This window comes from Grammomys surdaster, unplaced genomic scaffold, assembly GCF_004785775.1.
Source record: "Grammomys surdaster isolate TR1022 unplaced genomic scaffold, NIH_TR_1.0 270, whole genome shotgun sequence".
Taxonomy (NCBI): Eukaryota; Metazoa; Chordata; class Mammalia; order Rodentia; family Muridae; genus Grammomys; species Grammomys surdaster.
In genome coordinates, this window is record NW_021604711.1 from 1,884,591 (window position 1) to 1,894,157 (window position 9,567).

The window sequence follows — 9,567 nt, forward strand, 5'->3', positions numbered from 1 at the left end:
GGGATGCGCCCGGCCCCGCCGGTCCTGAGGCGCGGGGCGGGGCCTGCACGGAGGCGCGGGACGCCACGGACGCCCAGCCGACCCACGACGTGAGCGTGCCCGCCGTGCCGTGCCGCCCCTTGCTCGCCAGACAATGGGCAAGGACTGGGCCCCCGGGCTCGCCGGGCTCGCCAGGGGACCCCAGTTACGCATGCGCAATGGTGCGGGGCCTGCTGGGACTTGTAGTCCGAAGGTGGTTCCCAAAAGTGGGAAGCTGGGCTTTGGTTTGGTGAAGGTTGTTTTCCACTTACGACTGAGGTACATGAACATTCTCATGAAGCCAGGGACAATTCTCTAGCCCCTACAGGCCCCACTTACCCCATCTTGGCCGTTGTTACCAAGTTTGTGTAGCCAGTTTTCTCAGATCACTACTTTGCCTATTCCCCCTGTGTGTCTCCCACACCATGCTTTCTTATCTCAACTATTACTGAAAAAGCCCTCTCTAGGAGCCGGGGATGGTTGTGCACAACTTTAATTCTAGCAATCATGAGGCAAGCAGAGGCAGGGAGATCTCTCTGAGTTCCTGGACAGCCTAAAGCTACATAGTAAAACTATGTCTCAAAAAAAAATGCTCAATTCCTTGGAAGTTATTATTCATAACCCAACACAAAGGGTTTGGTTTGCACCGGCTCAAAAGAGCCTTGAGAGGGACGTGAGGCAAAGAAAAGGGCGGAGGGCTGCAGGAGGTGGCGGCACATCGGGCTGAACAAGAGCTGGATACGGGTTTCTCGCCCTGCTCCCCCATCCCTACAGGCTACTCCGAGAACAAAGCTGCGCCCCGCCCCCACTTTCTTCCTGTCCCACCCACCTCCCGAGACTTTTCTCTTCTGGACAATGGCCTCTAGGCTGAACCTTTTCCTGCTAGCTGAGGGGCTCAGTGTTGGGAGAGATCCCAGGAGTTTAAGCAGGCCAAGCCTCCGTCCTACCATTTTTGTCAAGAGAGGAGGCGTTGACCCCTAACCCTCAGGCAGCTCCTCAGCAGCAACAGGGACCTGACTATCTCCAAACCCGTGACCGGCTTTGCTCAGCCCGCGCCCTACTCACAGCTCTTTCCCATGCTGTAGCTAAAGTGGTTGGCTTGACAGCAAGGAGCCCCTCCTGATCTTAACGGGCTTAATGATTTTAAGAGCTCCCTGAGAGAGGCACAGATACCACACAGTTTTAAAGCGATATCACCCCAGATTCACAGAGGAAGAAACAGGAACAGCCAACACAGACCAAGATCAGACCCCACACCAGTCATCATCAGAAGCAACTCAGAGGCCTAGGCTGCAGTCCTTCTCCTACCCCCGTGTTAGATTTCCATCTTGCGCCTGCTTAGGGCATGCTCCACAGCAGCACCGGCTTTCTCTACCCTCATAGCTACTGTAAAATTTTATCAGGTTACCCAGGTAACCAACCCCTAGAAATTTACGCAGCAGTCATAAAAACAAAACAAACAAACAAAAACAAACACAAGACAACAAAACAGCAACAAATAACTTTTGTTGTTTGATGGCCATAAAGAATGGCTGGAGAGATGGTTCAGCAGTTAAAAACACAGGCTGCTTTTCGAGGTCCTGAGTTCAATTCCCGACAACCATATGGTGGCTCAGAACCTTTTTTTTTTTTTTTTTTTTTTTTTGGTTTTTTCGAGACAGGGTTTCTCTGTGTAGCCCTGGCTGTCCCGGAACTCACTCTGTAGACCAGGCTGGCTGGCCTCGAACTCAGAAATCCGCCTGCCTCTGCCTCCCAAGTGCTGGCATTAAAGGCGTGCGCCACCACTGCCCGGCCCAGAACCATTTATAATGCGATCTGATGCCCTCTTCTGGCATGCAAGTGAACATGCAGATAGAGCACTCATACATTGAATAAATCTTAAAAAATAAAATAAAATAACGGGGGCTGAGAGGGGGCTGAGAGGTGGCTCAGCAGGTAAAGGCACTGGCTGTTCTTCCAGAAGTACAGAGTTCAATTCCCAGCATCTACGTGGTGGCTCACAACCATCTATAATGGGGTCTGATACCCTCTTCTAGCATACAGGTGTACATTCGGATAGAGCACTCACCATATACATATAATTTTTTTAATGTAAAAATGACTTTTATTTTTCATATTGTATTTATTGATCGATTCATTATTTATTTATGATAGGATCTCACTGGGTGGCCCTGACAGGCCTGGAATTTAGTACATAGATCAGCCTGGCCTCAAACTCACAGAGCAGCCTCTGGAGCAATGGGATTAAAGATGTGTGCCAGCACACCTGGGACTATAGCGGGCCTATGGTTTTGTTTCTGAGACAGGTGCTGTTACATAACCCACGTTGCTCTTGAATTCCTGGTCTTCCTTCCTCAGCCTCCTTACCTGCTGCTGTAACAGGTGTTTAGGGAATGAAAAGAAGAGAAGGAAGAGGAGGAGATAAAAGAAATAAAAAGGAAAGGAAACATGATTGGTCCCAGATTTAGGCACCAGAGGAATGAAAAAAAATAAGAAAGGAAATTGACTGCTCCTAGTATGATGGGGAGGTTTATTATAGTCATGTGGGCTAGCATGGCAGGAGCAGGGATATCAGGGAGAGCCCAGCATGGACGCTAGCAGACCGAGCTGTACCACGTGGGGAGGACAGAGGGGAGAGGGAGAGCAGTCGCAGCAGCCAATAGGCCCCAAACGTACAAAGAGAATGGGTAACTACAACTTCTGAGGGATGAGGGGAGAATTCGGCAGCCAGGTCTGCTTTGATATTTAAATAGCCTTTTGTCCTGGGTTTAAAACCCAATGTTTACCACCAGGCCAAGCTTAAACTTTCTCCACCCCCACTTATTTATATATTTAGTTAGTGAGTTAGTTAGTTAGTTAGTTAGTTACTTTTTTGGAGGCAAAGTTTCTTTGTGTAGCTCTGAATGGCACAGAACTACCTCTACAGACCAGGCTGTACTCAAACTCAAATATCCTCCGGCCTCTGCCTCCTGTGTACTGGGATTAAAGGGATGTATCTGGCAAAAATAGTTTTAAAAACTTGGCTAGTCTACCAATATATAACATAACCCCCCACTTTGTAAAGCTTTTATGCAAAAAATTCAATATTTTTAAGATGTTTATTATGTGTATGCTCACGTTACACACACAGAGACACACGCGCATGTATGCATGCATGCACTAATCTGCCACATATACATAGGTGCCCACTGACACCGGGAGACAGCAAGGGATCCCGTGGAATTAGAGTTCCAGATAGTTGTCAGCCACCTGACATGGGACTTCAGGAACTGAACTCAAGTCGACTGGAAGAGCACTGGGAGAGAGTGGTTAGTGCTCTTAACCACTGGACCATCTCTCCAGCCCTTGTATAAACAAGGGTTTTACCAGGTGGAGGAGATTAAAATATTTTTATTCCTAAGGCTGGAGAGATGCGATTGGATTCCTTGTACCCACATGGTGGCTCACAATCATCTGTAACTCCACTTTCAGGGAGTCTGACACCTTCTTTTGGCCTCCATGGGGACAATGTAGTACATAGACAAACACGCAGACAAAATACCTATGCATGTAAAGATTAAGGGGGAAAAAATCAAACAAGAACGCAAACCTTTTATTTACAAAGAGGATGTGCTGCATTCCTGCAGCCAGGAGGCCCTGAGAGGTCTAGCCCTTGCCAGTTCCCTTCATTTCCTTCACACAGCTTTCCAAATTAGTCAGTTAGGGGTAGACTGTTAGGAAATGCCACATTCCCCCTTGCAGTAGAGATAAAAGCCAGAGGCCACCATAGAAAACCAGCCAGCACAAATCCCAAACCAATTTTTATAAATAGATTTTGAGTTTTTGGTGTTTTATTGTTTTTTTCTTTGGAGACAGGATTTCTCTGTGTAGCCCTGGCTACCCTGGGACTCACTCTGTTGATCAGGCTGGCCTCAAACTCAGAGATTCTATTGTCTCTGGCTCTTGAGTGCTGACCAATTTTATTTTATTTCATATTTTTAAAAAAAATATTAGCCGGGCAGTGGTGGTGCACGCCTTTAATCCCAGCACTTGGGAGGCAGAGGCAGGCAGATTTCTGAGTTCGAGGCCAGCCTGGTCTACAGAGTGAGTTCCAGGACAGCCAGAGCTACACAGAGAAACCCTGTCTCGAAAAACAAAACAACAAAAAAAATTCTTTAAAAAATATTTATTTATCTTATGTATACAAGTACACTGTGGCTGCCTTCAGACCACCAGAAGAGGACACCGGATCCCATGACAGATGGTTGTGAGCCACCATGTGGTTGCTGGGAATTGAACTCAGGACCTCTGGAAGAACAGTCAGTGCTCTTAACTGCTGAGCCATCTCTCCAGCCCTTATTTTTTATTTTTAAAACTGTGAGGGGTGTGGTGCACACATGACTGCAAGGCATTGGCAGCGGCCAGAGGCTTCAGATCTCCTGGTGCTAGAGTTGCAGTTACTAAACTCCCAGGGTGGGTTCTGGGAGGTGAACTCAGGTCCTCTGAGAGAGGGTTTGTGCTCTTATCCATTTCTTCAGCTCTTTAGTAGGTGTTTTTTTTCTTTTAATGTTTCTCTCTCTCCCTCCCTCCCTCCCTCCCTTCCTCCCTCCCTCCCTCCTTCTCTCCTATACCCCTCCCTCTCTCTAATATGTATGAGTGCTCTGTTGCATGTACACCTGCATGCCAGAAGAGGGAGGGCATCAGATGCCCTTAGATAGATAGACAGATAGATAGTCGTGAGCCTCCCTGTGGTTACTGGGAATTGAACTCAGTACCTTTCTGGAAGTGCAGCCAGTGCTCTTAAATCACTGAGCCAGCTCACCAGTCCCTCTCTAGTGGGTATTTAAGTCTGAGAAGCCTTAAGTTCATTGCTCTCTTCTGACTACAAACACAAACGTAACTAGATGCACAGCCTTCTACTTCATGGTCTTACCCATCCCAACGGGCTGTGCCTTGAATTGTGAGCTAAAAAACTTTCTTTAAATTCAGTACATTTCTATGAAAGGTAAGAAGAAGATGGGGTATGTGCCTTATTATCTTATGTACTTAGGAAGTGGAGGCAGGAAGATTTCTTTTTCTTGTTTTTTTTTTTGTTTTTTTTTGTTTTTTTTTTTGGTTTTTCGAGACAGGGTTTCTCTGTGTAGCCCTGGCTGTCCTGGAACTCACTCTGTAGACCAGGCTAGCCTCGAACTCTTGAACTCAGAAATCCACCTGCCTCTGCCTCCCAAGTGCTGGGATTAAAGGTGTGTGCCAGCCACCACTGCCCGGCTCTCTGCCTTCTCCTAAGGGGTGGGATTATAGATATGAGCAGCAATACCAGGTTATATTTCATTTTATTTGAGATAGCGTTCCATCCCTTAGCTTTAGATGGCCTCAAACTAACAGAAGAATTCCATCAGCTTCTGCCTCCTGTGTGCTGGGATTAAAAGTTACGAGCCCTCACACCAGGCATAAAGCATTCTTACCCAATGAGCCATCTCTCCAGACACCTCTTTAGTAACAACTAAACTAAATCAAACAAACAATAAAGTAACATACAAACGAGGTGTGGTAGCCTGGGAGTACCTGGAAACTGAGGAAAGAGAATTACTACAAGTTCAAGGCCAGGCTGTGCTATATAATGAGTTCCAGGCCAGTTTGGACTATAGAGTGGAACTCTAACACACAAAACAAGAAGGGCCTGGTACATAGCTAGATTGATAGAATGCTTTCCTAGTATACATAAAGCCCTGAATGCAACCTAAGTAAATTGGATAAGGCATTAAATGTTTGTAATCTCAGCACGCTGGAAATTTAAAAAGATAGGCGTTTTTGTATAACAGCCCTGGCTGTTCTGGAACTCACTCTATAGACCAGGCTGGCCTTGAACTCACAGAGATCTCGACTGCCTCTGCCACCCAAATGCATGTGCCACTACTGCTTGTCGAACTATGGCAAGTCTTATAAAAGAAAACATTTAACTGGGGCTAGCTTACAGTTTAAGAGATTTAGTCCATTACTGTCATGGTGGGAACATGATGACATGCAGGCAGACATGGTGCTGGAGAAGGAGCTGAGAGTTCTATGTCTTGCTCTGCAGGCAGCAGGAGACTGTGTGTCACACTGGTTGTAGTTTAAGCATAGGAGACCTCAAAGCTGGCCACCACAGTGACATACTTCCTCCAGCAAAGCCACACCTACTGCAACAAGGCAAAACCTCCTACCAGTGCTACTCCCTATGGGCAAGCATTCCAACACATGAGTTTGTGGGCTCACACCTATTCAAACCACCACACTAGAGCTGTCCCTCAGCTAAGCTAGCAAACTCTAAGAGAATCCTCAGGAATGGATGGATGCCTTAGGAAACACATATGCTTCACCTTTAGTTTTTATAGGTGTAAAGATCATTCCACTTTACAGGAAGTAAATGGAAGCTAAGGATAGACACTTGGTCCAAGGTCAACTTGGTCTACACCCCTTCCAAGGGAAGAGGAGAGGGTGATTCTAAAGAAGGGCAAGAAAAAGGCCCCAGGGAGCAGGGAAGGGGCAGGAGAGAGCCTCAACCTTCCAGAAGCTGGCCAAACGCACTGGCAGCTGCTTCCAGGTGGTGTCTGGGAGCTCGGCAGGTCTAGAATTCCTGCAGGAGATCTAGGCAGGGTTGGGCGGGCTTAGGGTATGAGAGGGAGAAAGATACCAGGACAGGAGTCAGCTGGGCTAGTCACAGGGCAGCAGTGAGTTCCTCAATCTTCCAGGAATGCTGATAGGAGGGCACACCCTATGCACTGGCATATTCCATCCAGGGGCTGACTAGGAAAGAAAGGCTGGCGTGGGTCACCCTCTCTGATCCCATTTTACAGAGGAGAAAACAGGCTCTCAGAAGGAACTTGCCAAGAAGGATGTTGAATTCAGGCCAGGCTGGAATATATCCTGAGACTTTGTCTTGAATCTCACCCTTCCCAGTATAGAAAAAGTCAAAGGTAGATAATACATACCTTCTGTCATCCTTCTCCTAAGGTAGGATTCAGCTTGACACAGGCCTGACCCTGGATATTGACATGAGGTCTTCTTTTTTTTTAAACTTTTTTTTTTTAATGTATTTATTTTATACATGTGAGTATGCTGTCGCGCTGTCTTCAGACACACCCAAAGAGAGTATCAGATCTCATTACAGATGGTTGTGAGCCACCACGTGGATGCTGGGAATTGAACTCAGGACCTCTGGGAGAGCAGTCAGTGCTCTTAACTGCTGAGCCACCTCTCAGCCCCGAGCTCTTCTTTTTAAAAAAGATTTTATTTATTATTACTAGTGCATGCTCATGTATGCATATGTGTATGTATACATGTATGATGTGGGAGTGAGGCACATGCAGACAACTTTGTGGAGTCAGCTTTCTCCTACCTTTTACTTGGGTTCTGGAGATCAAACTCAGATCATCAGGCTTACTTAGCAGAAGATGTCCTTACCTTCTCAGCTCTGTTTCCCTGGCCCCAGGATAGCTACATTTGGCTATGATTAAGGCTTAAAGACTCAGACTAGGGTACATCTACTGGGAGGGTGGCTTTGAGGTTGCAGGGACTGAGTATTTGGATACTGTCACAGGTCTGCTGGAGGTGGGGCTGTACGATTCATTCCTGTGATTCCAGGTTCTAATGTACTGCCTCTGCTATCTTCTACCATTTCCTCATTGTAGAATGGGGGTAATATTCTCCTTTTTGTTAACACTTAACACTTAGTCTGTGCAGGCAACTCTTCCTTTAAGGCTACACTCATTGTATGTGTGTGTGTTGCTGTACACTCATTTTGTGTATGTGAGTTGTTGTTTTGAGATAGGGTTTCTCTGTGTAGCCCTGGCTGTCCTGGAACTTGTTTTGTAGATCAGGCTGCCCTAGAACTCAGAGCTCCACCTGCCTCTGCCTCTGTGTGCAGGGATTAAAGTCATGTGCCACCACTGTCAGCTTAAGGCTATGGTCATTTTACAGAAGAAATTGAAGCCGCACAGGATGCTATTTGCTCACTGCAATTGTAGAATTAGGATTTGATTCTAAGCCTGGTGTTAGAAATGGTGGTAAGAATTGAATGGGGGGCTGAAAAGATGGCTCAGTGGTTAAGAGCCCTGACTGCTTTTCCAGAGGGCCTGAGTTCAATTCCCAGCAACCACATGGTAGCTTATACCATCTCTAATTGTATCTGATGCCCTCTTCTGGTATGTCTGAAGATAGCTACAGTGTACTCATATAAATAAAATGAGTAAATCTTAAAAAAAAAAAAGAATTAAATGGGCTAATAAATTAAGTAGGGAACCTTAATTCCAGTGAAAAAGAGGAAAAGGTAAGAGAAATGTAACAGGCTTCCAGCTTGGAGAGGAATCATGGGAGCTACATAGTATACCCTGGGAAGTCAGTACTAAGAGGCACCCCTAGTAACCAAGAAGAGCCCAGGCCATGCAAGAGAAGAGGCTTGAGCAATTCTACCACTTGAGATGGTGCACCCTTCTCTAAGGTAGGGTGAGATTCACGTTGGAGGCAATTTGTCCATAGCTTATGGAATACCTGATGGCATCTGCTTGTCCTCATGTTGTATGCATTTAAACAAGTATAGCCACAAAAACCCTGGCTGTGTAGAACAGAAGCAGTGGGCAACCTCTAGCAGATTATGTGACCTCTGGGTACTTAGTCCCATCCAAATCCAGGACTGGCTGTTCCACACACCACCAGGAAATAACATCATTGGGTCTCTGCTGCCACACTGAGGGCACAGGAAGAACTGCAGCAATGAATGTCTGGTACTGAGCTGGTGGATCTCAAAATCTGATACCGGGTTCATTTGCTCCAGCACCCACAATCTATTTGGGACCTCAGCTCCCTGGCTTTACACTTTCTAGTTGCTTGCCAGTGCAGCAACTTTCCTACTAATTTTGATTATCTTCACAAGAGCTCACCAGATCCCAAGTCAGACCATGTTCCTTTGGCCAAAAGCCCACAAATACACTTAGCAGTATCTTTCACTAAGTGAAAAATTCAACTGGCAAATCATGTTTTAGAGGATGTAGGTCAATGGTAGAGTGCTTGTCCAACACATCAAGTCTTTGGATCAATTCCTAGCACCAAAACAATATGGTGTGTGTATAGATATCAGACGCATTCTCACAAACTTCCTGTGTCAGTTAATAATGGAAAAAGAAAATCAGGGACTGAGAACAGGGCTGTTTTTACTGTGTTTTCCTAACGTACTCCCTGTTCTGAGTTTGGTCCCTAGCACTGAGAGAGAAAAGAAATAATTATATAAAATTGAAATTATATTAAAAACTGAAAAACTGATATTCAAAAATTTGTGTTTTTTGTTCACTGCATTTTCTGATCTTTTCAACCAGAACCCATGATCCCTGCTTCAGTTTTCTGAGTGCTGGGATTATAGGTGTAAATAACTGCATTTAGTGTTATCTAGGATCTGTTTTGTCTGTGTGTATGGTGCTGGGGTTGAACACGTTAGCTAAACTACCTATCCAATCTTATGTGATTCCCAGCAAACAAACAATAACTCAAGAGCCAGATTCAAAACAGAAACAAGAGTCTTAATGGTCTCCAGCAACC